The sequence below is a fragment of the Ceratotherium simum genome, chromosome 7, assembly GCF_057802395.1.
Source record: "Ceratotherium simum simum isolate JZ-2026a chromosome 7, ASM5780239v1, whole genome shotgun sequence".
NCBI lineage: Eukaryota > Metazoa > Chordata > Mammalia > Perissodactyla > Rhinocerotidae > Ceratotherium > Ceratotherium simum.
The window spans coordinates 18,493,605-18,510,832 of NC_141906.1; the positions used below are offsets into that span (position 1 = coordinate 18,493,605).

The window sequence follows — 17,228 nt, forward strand, 5'->3', positions numbered from 1 at the left end:
TACATACTGGGTCTGTTTCTGGATTTTCTCTTCTGTTCCATTGATCTGTGGGTGTGTTCATGTACGAATATCACACAATTTCAATTATATAGTCCTGACATCATGTTTGTGAGTCCAGACTTAGAAATGTCTGTAAGTTATGTTTGTGAGTTGGATTCTGGTTTCCAACTGTGTATCATGGAGATCTTGGATTCAGAGGAGGAGAAGATCTGTGAGAGACACAAATATCATCTTTCCCTCTTCTTTCCTGGCTGGACTTTAAATACTTGATGTCAGGATTTACAGCTGCTTAATTTTCATACTGATGCTTGAAACGTAGAATGTGCTCAATGAACAGGTTCTGAATTTGAAAGCCGGTCAAATATAAGAGAATATATTCTATATGTCTCAGGAGGATAGAGGTATGAACAGTGGGATGGAAGCTCTAATGGATATAGTTATCAATTCAATATAAGAAACAAATATTAGAACCAATAAAAAAAAAAAAGGAAAGGATACCTAATGGAATAGTGAGCTCCTGATAATAGGACGTGAACCTGACCACCTCTCAGTATCACTAGACACACAGATGAGATTTATGACCATAATACTAATAGTTGATAGTAATATAGCAGTAATTCTATGTGAGCTAATGTCTTATGTACTTTACATGTATTACCTCCCTTAATCCTTGCAGCAACCTTGTGACGCAAATACTTTTATTATCCTCACCTCCAGGCAGATATGCTAAATTACAGAGAGGAATGTAACTTGCTTGGTCACATTATTGGTAAATGATAAAGCTGAGATTTGAACCCAGGAAGAATGGCTTCAGAAGCCACTATGTCTTATACAGGTAGGCATAGTGTAATGACCTTCAGTAAGAAATCTGACAGTATTTCTCATGATCTCCTTGTGGATTCATTTACTTATGTATTCATTCATTCATTCTTCAAATACCCAATTGCCAGGTGCTGGGAAACTAGAGGTGAATGGTATAGACCCTGTCTTTGAGTGGCTTTCGGTCTAGCTGGAGAGACAACCACCTTACCATCTTCTAAGTACTAGTCTAATAGATTATAGAAAATCTCATGAGCTTAAACAGGATGTTTTGATCCCCCCCACCCTGCCATTTTGACTTCAAGGACTTCTGTGTGCTTTGATCTGCCAATGGCAACCACAGTAATTACACAACTCAGAGAAACTGCTCACACTTTTTCTTGTGATATTCCTAAAAAAAAAAAAAAAAAGCAAACTATTATTCTTTTTCCAAATGATGACTAATAGTAAAGATAATTAACACAAACTAAAGCAACTAATAAAAATGAACACAGTAAAAATTTTAAAAACTAAAAAATTGATTAAATATATGAATAGTAATATAATTTACATCTGCAAAATTTGATTCAGGAAAGCCGAACTTAGTTGAAATCATGACCACCAAAGAAAACTCTCTGATGGAGGCCATAGTTGTAAAATGTGATGTGGGTAAAAAAAATACTGATAGATGAATCATATCTTAGTTGTAAAACCAATGCAAAAAAGTATTAACCCCACTGAAAAAAAGTGTAGTGAAATAAAACTGGAAAATTAGTATAAAAGGAAATATATTTTAATTACATTATATGGAAAATTGACCAAGAGAATTAAATTGCTTTAGTGACATTACTCCAGAAAAATACTTTCTGGATGAAAATTTATCAGTGTGAATACAATTCGATTAAAGCACGCAGTAAGGCACAACACACTCAGGGTCAAAATGGAGAGGATGAAAGAGCCTTGTGCATTACAGTAGCACCCAAGAGGGAGTGTCCACCTCTGGGAGCTGGGTGAGGTTTCACAGAGCAGGTGGCCTTTAGGCTGGGTCCCAAGGAATGAGGGTACATTATTCAAGTGGGGAAGAGGAGGACAGGTGTTCCAGAGAGTTGGGGGGACAGAGAGTGACAGCTGAGAAAGAGCATGACAGTGGCTGAACTCTAAGGCTGGGAACTAGGGATCTGTAATGGGACATGAGGCTAAAACAGAGGATCAGAGACAGATAAGGTAGAGCTATCAGATGGAGAAAAAATTGGTCATTGGCAATCCGGAAGGCAGCCTTGGGTGGGCTTGTTGCTTGTCCTGGCTTATCCAACATTTTCATCACTGACTTAATAAAAGGAAAAAGTGCACTTACGGTGGATGACCTGGGGCTGAGAGAGTTCAGATTAACATTTCCTTGGTTACCAACATTGGCCTTTCTAGGTAAAGATGTCTGTGATTTGGTTTAGTGACACAAACTCTTAGGCAGCAGAAGAAGGTTATTATTTCACAAAGCAGATACATGCTCCACAGTTGGTAGCAGTATTAGGCCACAAGGAAGATGGAAGATGATGATAATAATATTAATAATAATAATAGTGAGAGGAAGAACTTCCATGTATTGTATGCTATTGGCTTATCACTTTGTAAATATTATCTTATTAATGTTTATATGAGCCCTCTGAGGTCCATGTTTTTACCCCCATTTTGTAAATTAGGAACCTGGAGGTAACAGGATAGAATACCTCCCAAGATCACTCAAGATTAGAGCCAGCCTGAATGGTTTAAAGGCTCATGCTTTATCGCTGGGTCGTGTTGCTCATCCACCTCTGCCTTCAGAGTTTAAGAACATCCATGGCATACAGTTTCATTTCAGGAGCTAGCCTGGGCCAGCTTTGGAAAATGACCACAGAACCATGCAGTGCTTGATGGTCAGGCCCAATCCCTCTGGCGGCTGGCGCCTGGATCAGATAATACTACACTTCAGCTGAGGTCACGGGAGACTTCAACACTGGAGGGGGTGACAGTGACAAGAGCTGAGCTGAAAGCTGAGTCCAGAGAGTCAGAACAGAGGTAGATTGAGAACCTGCCAAAAGAGAGGAGCCAGAAACTTAGAGGAAGTCAGAAATCTGAGTTCAGGGAGCCAGAGACACAGGGGAGGAAGAGAAAGCAAAGAAGGGTCTGTAGCAACTGCCTAGAACAGGCGTCACCATTATTCAAGACTTTTGCAAAATATGCCTAGGGTTAAAAGGCTAGAGACTTCGCTAAAATTACCAGTGAAGGAGGTCCAGGCAGGTTAATGTGTGCTCGTCAAGCCTGCTGTGCAGTGAGGCACACGAGGGACTGTATGGTTCTCCCCAGAGGCCTTGAGCTTAGAGATCTGAGTAATCTCTGCTCATCACTGACATCGTGGCCGTTCTCACCCAGCAAGATCATTAAAAACACTAGCTGCCACAGTTTCAGGTAAACCAACTAGTCTCTGCCGGCATAGTTAGAAAGACTTGAGCAGGAAGAGAAGGGCTGTGGGCACCAGCATTCCTGCTCAGCTGAACAGGTCTCGAGAAACCACCAGAGGCAACATCTCGTAGAAGGGCTGCAAGCAGATTCTCTTACCCGCCATCCCTGGAGACAGAGAAAATTAAACAGCTTCAATTGGATTTTAGTCTCTGGTTGCTTATAAACATTATCGTTGGTGCAAGCCAGCTGGAGCTAGAGTTCAGAATAACCTGAGAGCTTGGAATAACACATCCCTCTGTGTGTGTGTGTGTGTGTGTGTGGATGGGGCAGTGAGCCCTGCCACTGTTCTGTATCATTTTGTCGTGAATTGGAATCTGCTTTGGCACTGTCCTTCAGCCACTGTCATGGGGAAAAGCCTACAGAAGGCTGACAGCTATACAATGGAATAAGTATTCATCTACGCAGTCTTCTGAGGCCAAGGATTTCAAAAGACTCCAAACACAGGTTTCAAGCTTGCGAGCTTTTGTACTTCCTAAGGGAATTTTCCCAGTGACTCAGACCTTTAGCTAAGGCGTTGTCCACGTGTTCCCGTAGCATTGTGTTGGATTTTAGTATTAGTTTGAGTGGTCTTTGGAGGTCAAGAGGTAGCCTTTCCTGGTCCTTAGAAATGAGTTATTAAAGGTCCAACAAAGATGGCATTGAGATTTCAGGCTTAGATAATGGGAGATTTGGGGGTGCCATTGGCTAAGAAAGGGGCTTTTGGGATAGAGAGGTGGTTTGAGGGGGGAAATGGGGCAAGTTCGGTATTAGAAATAGCAATGGAAATAACCAAAAAGCTTGGGTTATTCATCCATCCATTCATTGATACAGTAAACATTTATTATGCTACTTGTGTTATACCCTTGGCATTAGGGTGCAGAGAAATGTAACATCTGGCTCCTGACTTCAACAGAAAGCCAGAACTACACAGCTAAAGGTAAAGAAAAGACTTGGAGGTGAGACAAGGGAATCAATGCCCTCTGTGTGCCCATTGAAGGCAAGAGGATGGATGAGCCCAGTGAGGATGACAGTGGATTGAGGAGAAGTTTTAGAATGGATCCTGGGCATAGGAAACGAGGGACAGGGGCAGGGTGGTGCTCATAGTTGTAGAGAAGAATTGACTAGAGAGATAAGAGCTGGATTGGTGGACAATCACAGATGTCAGGGGAAGGCAACATTTCAGGAGTGCAATAGCCAGTCTAGGATGAATACTAATGATAGCAGCCACCATCTATTGAACGTTATTTTGTGCTTATTGCATTTGTTTGTTTAATACTAGACACTGTGCTAAGCACTGGGTATACAATGATGAGCAGGACAGTCTAGGTTGTGCCCTCAGAGAGCTTACATCCTAGTCAGTTTTATGCTGTATGTCATTTACTCCACCCAAGAACCACAAGAGGCTAGAACTATTACCCTTATTGTAGAGATAAGAACAGTGAGGCTCAGAGAGGTTGAGTCCCTTGCCCAGTTCCCTCAGAGAAAGAGCTGTGGATCTTGGATTTGGACACAGTTCTATCTGATGCCAAAGCCTCTGAATCCCCACTCTGTGCTGTGAGAATGAGAGTGCAGAAAGCGCGCCTGGATGCAGCTGGAAGAAGGCCTTGGAGGGAGGGGGTGATAGAAGACACATTTCAAAGGGCTAAGGAGGGAGTAGATGGAGATTGATAGGAGGCAGGGAGGATAAAGATTTTATTTGGCCGTGAATGGAGAGACAGGGTGACCTCTGCTTTTAGGCAGAGGCCAAGTGCCAGGGCCCTGGGAAAGTACGCACTTGACCTTGAGAGAATGGTTGAAATTATCATTTCCTTCTAGGTAGCCAGCTATTCCTGCTCTGCTGGAATGTGTGCCACTAGGTGTGGCCTCCTGGGACCGTGGGGTCTGAAATTCCCAGGGCCCTTGAGGTCTGAGCAACCTGGGCCCTATGAGGCCTAAACCTGCAGGACTTGGGGGGTCATCCTCCGGTTGTGATCTTCACGTATGAGGGAAGCTCGGCACCCCGAGCATCCAGGAAGCAATTATTCTGCCGTGCCCAGCAGCCAGCCGGCATCGGAGAACATTGAGAGGAAGGCTTCTTTGCCGTGGCGCATTATCTCTAACACACCAGCCATGCAGTGACTCTTTGCAATTACAAACCAGCCGCCGAACAGACGCAGTTTAACAGTGCGCTGTAAAGTTTTACGGTTAGTAAAGATAAGTGCAAAATTAATCCCTAAAGAACAAAGCAATTAAAAAAGTACATAATGAAGCAATTAGCTAGAAATGGAGGGGAGGAGAAGAGAGAGTGTGCGCCCGTGGACACTTTTACTTGGGAAGGGTCTTCACACTTATGTTTTTTTAATTGTGTTCAATGAGGGAGCCATGGAAAAGTAAGATTAATAAGACGTGCGGAAGAGGTAACAATTGATAAAGAGTTTTGAGAGTCAAACCGAAGGAAATTTTTACCTCTTAAAAAGTTGAGATCAAGGGGGGAAATAGCTATAAAGGCCATACTGGGACAACTAATGAAATTTGATTATAGGCTGTGGATTAGATAATAGTCAAGTATCAATGTTTAATTTCCTGATTTGGGGAAACAAGCAAAAACAAAAGCCACAAAATCCTAGGAGTCAGCAGTGTGTGTGAAAGCTCTGGGGAGTCGTTCTCTCTCTCCTCGCTCCTTTGCGTTTTCTTCTTTCGTGTTGCGTTTCTCTTTAGTTGAGTCTGCCTGCTGCTTTGTTTCATGCCCCGGAAGGTAGCTTCTTTGCCACCATTACATTCTGGTTCTAATTTTCCAGGAGGGAACCACCAGGCAAGATCAGAATCAGTTCCTCAGAATGACTGATGGAAACTGAGCATGGCTCCTCCCTCTCCTCCTCCTCCTCCTCCTCCTCCTCCTCCTCCTCCTCCTCACATTGTTGTGGTTTTTCTTTAATAAGACCTAATATACATAAATTTGAAATTGCAGAAGGGGAATTCAGAGACATCTGTTCCCATTACAAATGCTCTTTACTTTGTAAAGCAACGCAGGGGCCAGATCTCAATGGGTAAATTTCCCCGGGGGCTTGTGGGTGACAGTTTACAGAAGTTATTCCTACACACAAGTTTTTCTGTCAAGCAAGGCTTACCTGTATATAAAGTCTGTCCTGAAAATAAAGAGTTAACCCCTGGTGTAAACTACCCCAGGGAACATCATTTACTCCTTTAGGTCCTGTCTCTCTCTATGTCTGTGCTGTCTTCTAGTTTTGGAGAGTCCTAGGGACGGGCCCAGTCTCTTTCCTTGTCTGGTGCAGCGCCCAGCGGGTGGTGGAGCACTGCATGCCGCGTGCTCTGCTCTATTCATGACGCCTGCTTCAGATGCTGCTCCTCAGTGAGTGAGGGTCCTGATGACTGTGTCATTTTCACTGCACTGGGATTGTAGTCATGTAAAGAAATCATGAAGTAGGGGAGAGAAAATATTAGTAATACTATGATTTCAAGACAGATACTTATCTTGAATTTCAGTGTCTCTAAAATCAGGCTGTGCCTCATAAATTTGGCATATATAAATATATAAGTAAGTTACAATTTATTATCCAAACCAGAACAATTTTGAGAGTGAAAGGGGGTATTAGTAATAATTATACTAGAACAACAAGTATAAACCAATATTGTCACAGGCAAACCAGGACATATGGTCACTCAACTTATAATTTTATGTGTACATTTAATGCAGGTCATTCATTTGACATCATTTGTTAGGTGACTATCAGATGTGATACTGGGCATGCAATGCTTAAAATTACATGTTTATCACTGGGCATACAATGTTTAAAAAGTAAACACTGCCTCTTCCCTCTTGGGACTAATGGAATAATGGGACAGACATCTGATAAAAGGGAACAAAGAATAGATGTATACAAATTGCAGTAAGTGCTGTATTAGTCAACTTGGCTGCCATAATAAAATAAACCAACAACTACACAATAAAAATTAATTTTCTCACAGTTCTGGATGCTGGAAGTCTGAGATCAGGGTACCAGCATGGTCAGGTTGTGGTGAGGGCTCTCTTCCTGGCTTGCAGATGGCCGCCTTCTCGCTGTGTCCTCACATGGTGGAGAGAGAGCTCTAGTGTCCCTTCCTCTTCTTATAAGGATGCCAGTTCTGTCTGATGAGGTCTCCACTCTTATGACCTCATTTAACCTTAATCAGCTCCTTACAGGCTCTATCTCCAATACAGTCACATGGGGGGTTAGGGCTTTAAACTATGAGTTTGAGGAGGGGCACAATTCAGTCCATAGCAAGTGCTACAATGGAAAACAGAGTGTAAGTACCAGAAAGTCAGGGATTTTGTATGTTTTGCTCAGTGACAAAATTCCCATCTCATACAACAGTGCCTGGCACAGAGTAAGTGCTCAATAAATAATTGTTGAATTGAATTAAAGTAGAGAAGGGACATGATCTGATTTATTATTTTAGAAGATGGATTGGAGGGCAACAAGGATTGAAGCAAAGAGATTTGTTTAGGAGGCTGTTGATAGAGTTGTCCACACAGAGTTAATGGCGGCTTGGCCCAGGAGGTTGGCTGTGCAGATTGAGAGATGTGATCAAATTTAAGCTATATTTAGGAGGTAGAACTGACTGCATTTGCTGTTGTGTTATTGGATGTGGAGAGGGAGGAAGAGGACATAGTTATGGATGAATTACGTAATTATTTATGTAGGTTTCAGGCTTAGGCTATTAGGTGGGTGAGGGGAAGACTAAAGGACAGATGGGGAGGCAGGGAAGGAAATCAAGATCTTGGTTTTGGACAAAGTAAGCTGGCGATGCCTGAGCAATGCGCCAGTGGAGGTGACATGTAGGCAGCTGGATGTATAAATCTCGAGCTCAGAGGAATGTAGTGTTTCCTCCTTCCCTGAAAAGCTCTTGTTACAGCAATGGTGAGTCTTATCATCAGTGGAATCTTACAGTGATAACAGTTATACGTAATACTTAGTGGGCTCTAAACTTGTGCTAGGTGTTGAAGTAAACCCTCTACGTGCATCACCTCATTTAATTTTCACAACAACTATTTTTGCAACGTGTCGTTTTTGTCTCCATTTCACAGCAAGGAAACTGACTGTTAGACAGTAAAATGAATTGCCTAAAGTCACCAATCCAGCAAATGGGAAATGGAGGATTTGACACCAAGACTGTGTAACCCCAGACCCTGTGCTCTGAACCACAGCGACCTCCTGTCTCCCGAGAGACAGAGGTCTCGGATACATTTCCTACTCTGCTTCTAAATTATCATGTGACCTTGAACCTCAGTTTGCTCACCCAGGAAATGATTGGAGGTACTCTGTTAGGTCCCCTTCAGTTCACTATACTGCACTGCTGATTTCTTTCATGAATCCCATTTTTAATGTGAGTTTGCTGTAGGTGCCTTTCAGAGATGATACCCAAGCTGACAATTCATTTCGAAGTGTATGAAAAGGGCAAATCTCTTTAAGCAAAGACCCAGCACATCAGCTTTCTTAGTCTGAATTCCAGGGGAGTAAGAGGCAAGCTCCATAGACCAAATATCGTTTCTGAGTGAGAGAATGTTCAGCATCTCAGCTTCATTTTTATCTTCTGAATGATAACCTCAGGGTCCCACTGAACCCAACGTGGGGGTGATGCTTGGCCCAGACACATAGCTTCCTCGAATATCTGCACCCAGGGTCTGCCAAACTTCCCCACCTATGTGGTCTCAGTGACACATGGGTCACCTGTCGGATGGCCTGCTGTGCTGGGGGGTGACAGAGTATATACTTTCCTCCAGTGACTCCTGGTTACCCTGCATTTCAGAAGGGACCCTCCTGACATTATGGGCAATACTCTTTGGACGTTGGTGCAAAGAGTCATCCTTTGGGCTAGTGTCATCCTTTTGGAGGGGCATCTGGTATGGACAGCCAATTTGAATTTAATTGGGACATGCTAATGAGCCATTCATATGTATGGGATTTGTTTCTGATTAGATTAAGCTTCTGAGAGAGGAGAGAAATAGTCGCTGATTAAAGACATAAAAAAGGAAACACTTTAAATGAGTAAGTGGTTCATCTTCATATAGCAAAGTATAAATTAAACATAGTCCAGGGGATCGGCTTTGAATAGCAGCTGGATAGAGTGAGCTTTTCTGAATATGTCCACAAGAAGAAGGCATTCACAGCAATTCAGTGGGACTTAACCCACCAGAGAGGGCTCCGAACACTCCTGAGTAAATGGATGGGCCAAGTTAGCTGATAAAAATGACTCTCAGATTAGGGATGGGAAGGTTTTTATTTGGATTTCAGAAAATTGCTCCCAAGTTCCTGTGACATTCAAGCTCATTATCATTCTCTGGCGGCACCAGTGATGGTAATAAGGCCAGAGATCTTAGTTCAAAACAAAGATGAGATTAGAGGAGACAGCACACGTGTCAATGGGACCATGCTTTGGAACTGGGCCAGCACTTCTGTCTCTGAGCTTGGGGTTTCTATAGTTTGGGTTCCATAGAAATGCTTGGACTGGGACTAGCCAGCCTTTCCAACCTCATGCAGTGGTAAGCTGTGAGGGTCAGCTCTGTCTGGATTCTTGTCACCTGACCAGGGCTAGGGGTGTGGCTGCAGCCCTGGCCTCACTGGCTCACTCTGGGGTTAGTGGAGCTGCCACAGGGCTGCTCTCTATGGCTTTCTGAGGAACCCAGATCGCACCTGATCTCCAAGCCCCGGCCTTTCCCTCTTCCACCCTGCTGGCTTCTCCCTTGGTTTTTTGACCTCTGCCCTGGTTCTGAACTTGAACCAAACTCTAACCTGCAGCCTGTTTTGCAGGGGTCCTAACACCCTTCCTACCCCTGGAAGCTCCCTCTCTCCCCCCTTGGAACTAAATCTACTCTCTGTATCCTTGGCCTCTAGTGGGGTCCTGCTCTGAATGGACTCATCACCTGGATTGGGGAAGCTGTCACCTTCCGGACACTCTCTCCTCACACCTGGAGCCTTCTGCTACAAAGTTGCACCCAATAGACTGAGCCTGATTGTCAGGGCTTCTGGGCCCAAGCCTCTCTGGTCACCCTACCTCTTTACACACGGGCAGCTTGTATTAATCAGGGAAATGATCAAAGGCTGCAACAGCAGCCCCCAACCCCAGAGGCTTCAGCCAGGACACGTTTATTTCCTGCTCACATCACAGTCCCTTGAAGGGTGGGAGGCTCCCCTGGGCAGCCATTCTCTGAGTGGTGACTGAAGGACGTAGGTTGCTTCTCTTGTGGGCTCCCCATCTTTGAACTTCAAGGTCATCCTGGCTTAAACATCCAGCAGATTGGGAGGGAAAGCGGTAGAAGTGCTCATGGGCTTCCCTCAGCCAGGAAATGACAGCTGCCATTTCCTCTGTCATTTCTTTGGCCTGAGCTGCCCACATATTCCCTCCTGACTGCAAGGGAGGCTGGGAGATATAGAGGAGCACGCAGATACTGGTGAGCAATGGGAGTTTGCCACATGCTCGGTGACCACTCTGTGCCGGGCTCTGCTTCCCCAACCCCAGTATGTCCAGGCCTGACTTCTTCCTTTTCTTCCTTTTTGTCTTAAGCGCAACCAAGCCTGAGTTTAGACAGTATTGATCAGGCCTGTTGGCTGATATGAGATTTGAGATAACCGTGAACAAGCTCTCTTTGGTTGGAACCATTAAAAGATGTCTTCTTATCTCAATGACCACATGTTTACAAAGCGACCCTCATGGAATTTCCCGTGAGGAAATGAACTCCCCTGGCCCCAGTCTTTATAGTCAGAGCACTGGGGTCCAAGGAAATGCTGGGTCCCGAGTATGTGACGGGCTAGTTTGCTGAGCTTGGTGCCATTGCTGCCCCTGGGTTTCCTGTGGGTAAACAGCTATTTCAGCAAATCCAAAGTCCCTGCAAAACAACCTTTTAACTTTTTCTTCATGAAAAGCTTCCAGATATTCCAGCCCAGCTGGTCTCTCCTTGGAATTCTGCCAGATGAATCTTCCTGCTGCCTTCTGATATTATGAAGAATCCCTTTCAAACAGGGAAACTGCTTCAAGTGCTTCTTAGGGCTAACCCAAAACCAGACCCCTTCAGGGATACCTTCCAAGAAAAAGCACTATTTTTTTCAAGCAGCAATTCTGTCCAGAAGACTCTTTGGCAATGTTCGTTGCAAGAAGCAGACTTGGGAAACTGTATCCCTGGGAAATGTTTTTCTGTGGAGTCTGATGGAAGAATAAGCATTGTCAGACTTTAAAAACATTTCCTTACACTTTAAAGTAATGAAATATCTACCCCTGGAAACCTGGGAGAGCACCAAGTAAAGTACACTGGGGATAGTTCAGAACTAAGGCCCGTTCATTTATGACCCTTCATTCATGCAATAAGTGTTTACCTAGCACCTGTCATGCGCCAGGCCCTTTTAGGCACCAGAGAGTCCTTAATGAGGGCAAGGTGGCCATGGCCTCTCTCACGCTCTGGTATTGTAGGCCCATAAATAGGAAAAAAAAAACCCAGCTCACTGGTCATCAGGGAATTGCAAATTAAAACTACAGCGAGAGTGAACTTCACTCCCATCAGATGGGCAAAAATTAAAAAGTTGTACAATGTCAAATGTTGGCGAGATTGTGCAGCAATGTGAGTGCTCATCTGTGCTAATGGGAATGGAACTTGGTACACTCACTTTGGGAGAGTTTCACTTTTCCTGGGAAAGTTGAATGCGTGTAACCTACAGCTCAGAAATTCCACTGTGGTGTAAATACACAGAGAGGGGCCCGCTCTTGGGCACCAAGAGACTCGTATCAGATTGTTCTTCTATGAAAAGGCAGGGGACACTGTTCTTTTTTTTTTTTTTTAGCTTATTTATTGCAGTAACATTGGTTTATAACATTGCAAAAATTTCAGGTGTACATCATTGTACTTCTATTTCTGCATGGACTACATCATGTTCACCACCAAAATACTAATTACAACCCATCACCACACACATGCACCGAATTATCCCTTTCACCCTCCTCCCTCCCCCCTTCCCCTCTGGTAACCACCAATCCAATCTCTGTCCCTATGTGTTTGTTTATTGTTGTTATTATCTACTACTTAATGAAGGAAATCATACGGTATTTGGCCTTCTCCCTCTGACTTATTTAACTTTGCATTATACCCTCAATGTCCATCCATGTTGTCACAAATGGCTGGATTTCGTCGTGTCTTATGGCTGAGTAGTATTCCATTGTGTATATATACCACAGCTTCTTTATCCATTCGTCCCTTGATGGGCACTTAGGTTGCTTCCAAGTCTTGACTATTGTGAATAAGGCTGCAATGAACACAGGGGTGCATGTACCTTTGCAAATTGGTGTTTTCAAGTTCTTTGGATAAATACCCAACAGTGGAATAGCTGGATCATATGGTAGTTCTATCGTTGATTTTTTGAGGAATCTCCATACTGTTTTCCATAGTGGCTGCACCAGTTTGCACTCCCACCAGCAGTGTATGAGAGTTCCCTTCTCTCCACATCCTCTCCAACACATGTTGTTTCCTGTCTTGTTAATTATAGCCATTCTGACGGGCGTGAGGTGATATCTCATTGTAGTTTTGATTTGCATTTCCCTGATAGTTAGTGATTTTGAACATCTTTTCATGTGTCTGTTGGCCATCTGTATATCTTCTTTGGAGAAATGTCTGTTCAGGTCTTTTGCCCATTTTTTAATTGGGTTGGTAGTTTTTTTGTTGTTGAGATGCATGAGTTCTTTATATATTTTGGAGATTAAGCCCTTATCAGATGTATGGTTTGCAAATATCTTCTCCCAGTTGTTAGGTTGTCTTTTCGTTTTGTTGATGGTTTCCTTTGCTGTGCAGAAGCTTTTTAGTTTGATGTAGTCCCATTTGTTTATTTTTTCTATTGTTTCTCTTGCCCGGTCAGATGTGGTGTTTGAAAAGATGTTGCTAAGACCGATGTCGAAGAGCGTACTGCCTATGTTTTCTTCTAGAACTTTCACAGTTTCAGGTCTTACATTCAAGTCTTTAATCCATTTGGAGTTAATTTTTGTGTATGGTGTAAGGTAAGGATCTACTTTCATTTTTTGCATGTGGCTATCCAGTTTTCCCAACACCATTTGTTGAAGAGACTTTCTTTTCCCCATTGTATGTTCTTGGCTCCTTTGTCAAAGATTAGCTGTCCATAGATGTGTGGGTTTATTTCTGGGCTTTCGATTCTATTCCATTGATCTGTGTGTCTGTTTTTGTGCCAGTACCATGCTGTTTTGGTTACTATAGCTTTGTAGTATATTTTGATATCAGGGAGTGTGATACCTCCAGCTTTGTTCTTTTTCTCAGGATTCCTTTAGCTATTCGGGGTCTTTTGTTGTTCCATATGAATTTTAGGATTCTTTGTTCTATTTCTGTGAAAAATGTTGTTGGAACTTTGATAGGGATTGCATTGAATCTATAGATGGCTTTAGGAAGTATGGACATCTTAACTATGTTAATTCTTCCAATCCAAGAGCATGGAATATCTTTCCATTTCTTTGTGTCTTCTTCAATTTCTTTCAGAAATGTTTTATAGTTTTCGGTGTACAGATCTTTCACCTCTTTGGTTAAGTTTATTCCTAGGTATTTTATTCTTTTTGTTGCAATTGTAAGTGGGATGGTATTCTTAATTTCTCTTTCTGCTACTTCGTTGTTAGTGTACAGAAATGCAACTGATTTTTGTATGTTGATTTTGTATCCTACAACTTTACCATATTCGTTTATTACTTCTAAAAGTTTTCGGGTGGATTCTTTAGGGTTTTCTATATATAAAATCATGTCATCTGCAAATAGTGACAGTTTCACTTCTTCCTTTCCAATTTGGATCCCTTTTATTTCTTTCTCTTGCCTGATTGCTCTGGCTAGGACTTCCAATACTATGTTAAATAGGAGTGGTGACAGTGGGCATCCTTGTCTGGTTCCTGTTCTTAGAGGGATAGCTTTCAGTTTTTCACCATTGAGGATGATATTAGCTGTGGGTTTCTCATATATGGTCTTTATTATGTTGAGGTACTTTCCTTCTATACCCATTTTATTCAGAGTTTTTATCATAAATGGATGCTGGATCTTGTCAAATGCTTTCTCTGCATCTATTGAGATGATCATGTGATTTTTGTTCTTCATTTTATTAATGTGGTGTATTACGTTGATTGATTTGCAAATGTTAAACCATCCCTGCATCCCTGGAATAAATCCCACTTGATCATGGTGTATAATCTTTTTAACGTATTGTTGTATGCGATTTGCTAGTATTTTGTTGAGGATTTTCGCATCGATGTTCATCAGTGATATTGGCCTGTAATTTTCTTTTTTTGTGTTGTCCTTGTCTGGTTTTGGTATCAGGGTAATGTCAGCTTCGTAGAATGAGTTAGGGAGCTTAGGGGACACTGTTCTTAATACTGGAAACAACCAGGCTGTCCACCAACAGGAGAAGGCATCAGTAAACTGCTGTATATTTATACAATGGAACATGGTCGCGATGAAAATAAATGCAGCAAGGAGCAAGTTGCAGAATGCAGACGATGTGCTTCCATTTCTATAGCATTCAAAACAGGAAAACTAAACATGTAGTTTAGGTTGATGGCAAGGGAATTACTAACAAAATTCAGGATAATGGGTTACCTTTGGGGTAAGGAGGAGCACAGAGAGTTCTAAGTTATTGCCAATGGACTGTTTCTTAAGCAGGTGGTAAGTAAACGGTTGTCCCTTGTATTATGTGTCTTTAAAATGTGCCTGTGCTTTTACACACACACACAGCTATCTTAAGTGCTGTGCAAGACGGAGTACAGGTGACATGGGAATGCATAGCAGAGGCATTTGACCAAATTTAGTAGGAATTAGCCAGGCAAATAAATGTGTGGTGGGGGGGTGGGGGAGGAAAATTCCAGTAAAGAGAGTGGAATGGGGTTGGGGGAGCAGAAATCCAAGAACATGGTCTGTCCTGGGAACTAAGAGAAGTTGGAGTAACTGGACAGCAGAGGGTGAGAGGTGAAGCTGCAGTGAATAGGAGGGGCCGGATCTCAGAGGTCTTGCAATTCATGTTAAGGAAGGTGATCGTGCTCTGGAGACTAAAGGTTGCAAGTGTGGGAGTGAGATGCATTTTGGAGAGAGGTTGACTCCACATTTTACACCGTCACCATCCCCACTCCCGCTCTGCCTCACACCCTTGACCCCGGCTTGCTGGTGGCCTCTGGCTTTTGTCTCAGCCTTGCCCCGATTTGGCCTTTCTTCCCTTCTCATTGCTATGCAGGCTCAGAACTAGGCTGAGATGCTCGAGGTGCCTAGGATGCAAAATTGAAGGAGACCCGGAGGATGAGTGGCCTGCCCAGCCTGGCCCATGTCTTTGTTTGCCTGCATTTCTGACTCTATGACCACTCTGCGAACAAGTTTCTGGTCTTCTGCCAGCTGTTCTCAGGCCTCAGACGCCACCTTTCTGGCCTTCCTTTCCCAGCTTGCCTGGTTTGGCTTTCTACTCTTGTCTCGGCATTTCACAGCCAAGTTAGGCGAGACAGTTACACATAAAAAGATAATTAACAACATGAGCCAAGAAATAAGGACCACATGAGTGTACAAATTGTGTGTTTCAGGAGTTTGGAGGAACTGGGCCGGGCTGGCTTTGGATGGATGGAGAGCAGGAAGGAAGCTCTCTGGGCTAAGTAAACAGTGGGAACATTTTGCCAAGAGCAAAGAGCTCATTAAAAGGCATAAGGAGATAAAAGCTGGAAAGGACTTGGGATCTTATGCTGTGGACTGCGGCTATGAAGTACAAGACTGAGGTGCCACTACCCCAGTCCCTTACCCACGATAGACATTACTAATAAATTGTGGCATGCTTTTCCATTGAGCCCAGAGAGAACCTCAGAATCCTTCTCAACACAGTGCTTCAGAAGGACATTTAACAAGAAATGGATTTAACACAGGAGTGTTATTTGCTATTCCTGCCATAGATCACAAAGTGATCATGCATCTCTGAGTAGGAGAATAGTCACCCTGTTTCTTGTTGCCTTGCCTCCAGTGTCTCCCTATCTTACAACTCTGCCAGTTGTGTCTCAGATACTGGGCATCATTTGAGGTACTGGCAAGAAAACTTAGGATCACAGGATACGAAAAGTAGAAGGGATCTAAGATATCACTGAGTCCAGCTTCTCCCTTTGGGAGCTGGGAGAAACTGAGTCTTGGGATGGAAACAGGATTATTTATGTAGGTGGCAAACGCAGGACATAAACTCCGTCTTCTGGCTCTGACCTTGTACCAGCAGCTCCCAGTCCTGGGAAAGGAAAGGAACCTGAGCTTTCCTAAGAACTCACTGTGCGCCTGTCTTTGCTAAGGGGAGCTTTTCATACAGCATCTCTTTTTAATTCCCAGGGTATCATTATCCCCAGTAAAAGGGCAACTGACATCTAAAGACAGCTCGAAGTCAAAGGCTGATGTGCGGCAGCAGCAGGATTCAGACCCTCCCCACCAGCTCCCCCATGCATGGTTTCTCGTAGTTCCCAGGTGGATGCTCCAAGTCTTTTCTTTCAGAAACAGTAACAGGCTTAGGGCTCTCTGGGAAGGGCTGTGGTGAGGGGGACTTGCCTTCGCCCAGGCAACGGTTATTTACAACCTGCTTCGGGTTCTTAGTCTGGGGGCAGGCCCGGCGGCTCCTCTCTGGGCATCTGCAAGCATCAGCGAGGTTGGGGGCTTTCTCTGAGGAGTTCATGGTTCCACAAAATGAAGCCGCCTGCTATGTATGGCCCGTGCTCATTCGATGACTTCCCAGGTTTTACGATGTTAATTTAAGCTCTGCAGCCAAAGTAACTCTCCTCGGTTTCAGCGGTGTGTGCTTAAATGTCAGAGCTTTACTGAAAACCACTTGGGTTTGAAGGAAGTCATTGTTCTCAGTAAAATCTGGCCGCATTTTATGTTTATGGCCTTTATTAGGGGATCTAGCTGAGCAAGTTAAAACCACCTCTCTACAGTTAGTGGAAGCCCA

At 43.5% G+C, this 17,228-nt stretch overlaps 1 protein-coding gene across 2 annotated transcripts in view; it reads left to right on the forward strand.

Moving 5' to 3' along the window:
* GALNT18 (polypeptide N-acetylgalactosaminyltransferase 18) overlaps positions 1-17,228 on the forward strand; it is a 339,217-nt gene that overhangs the window by 255,475 nt on the left and 66,514 nt on the right. The gene's annotated exons all lie outside the window — the stretch shown is intronic.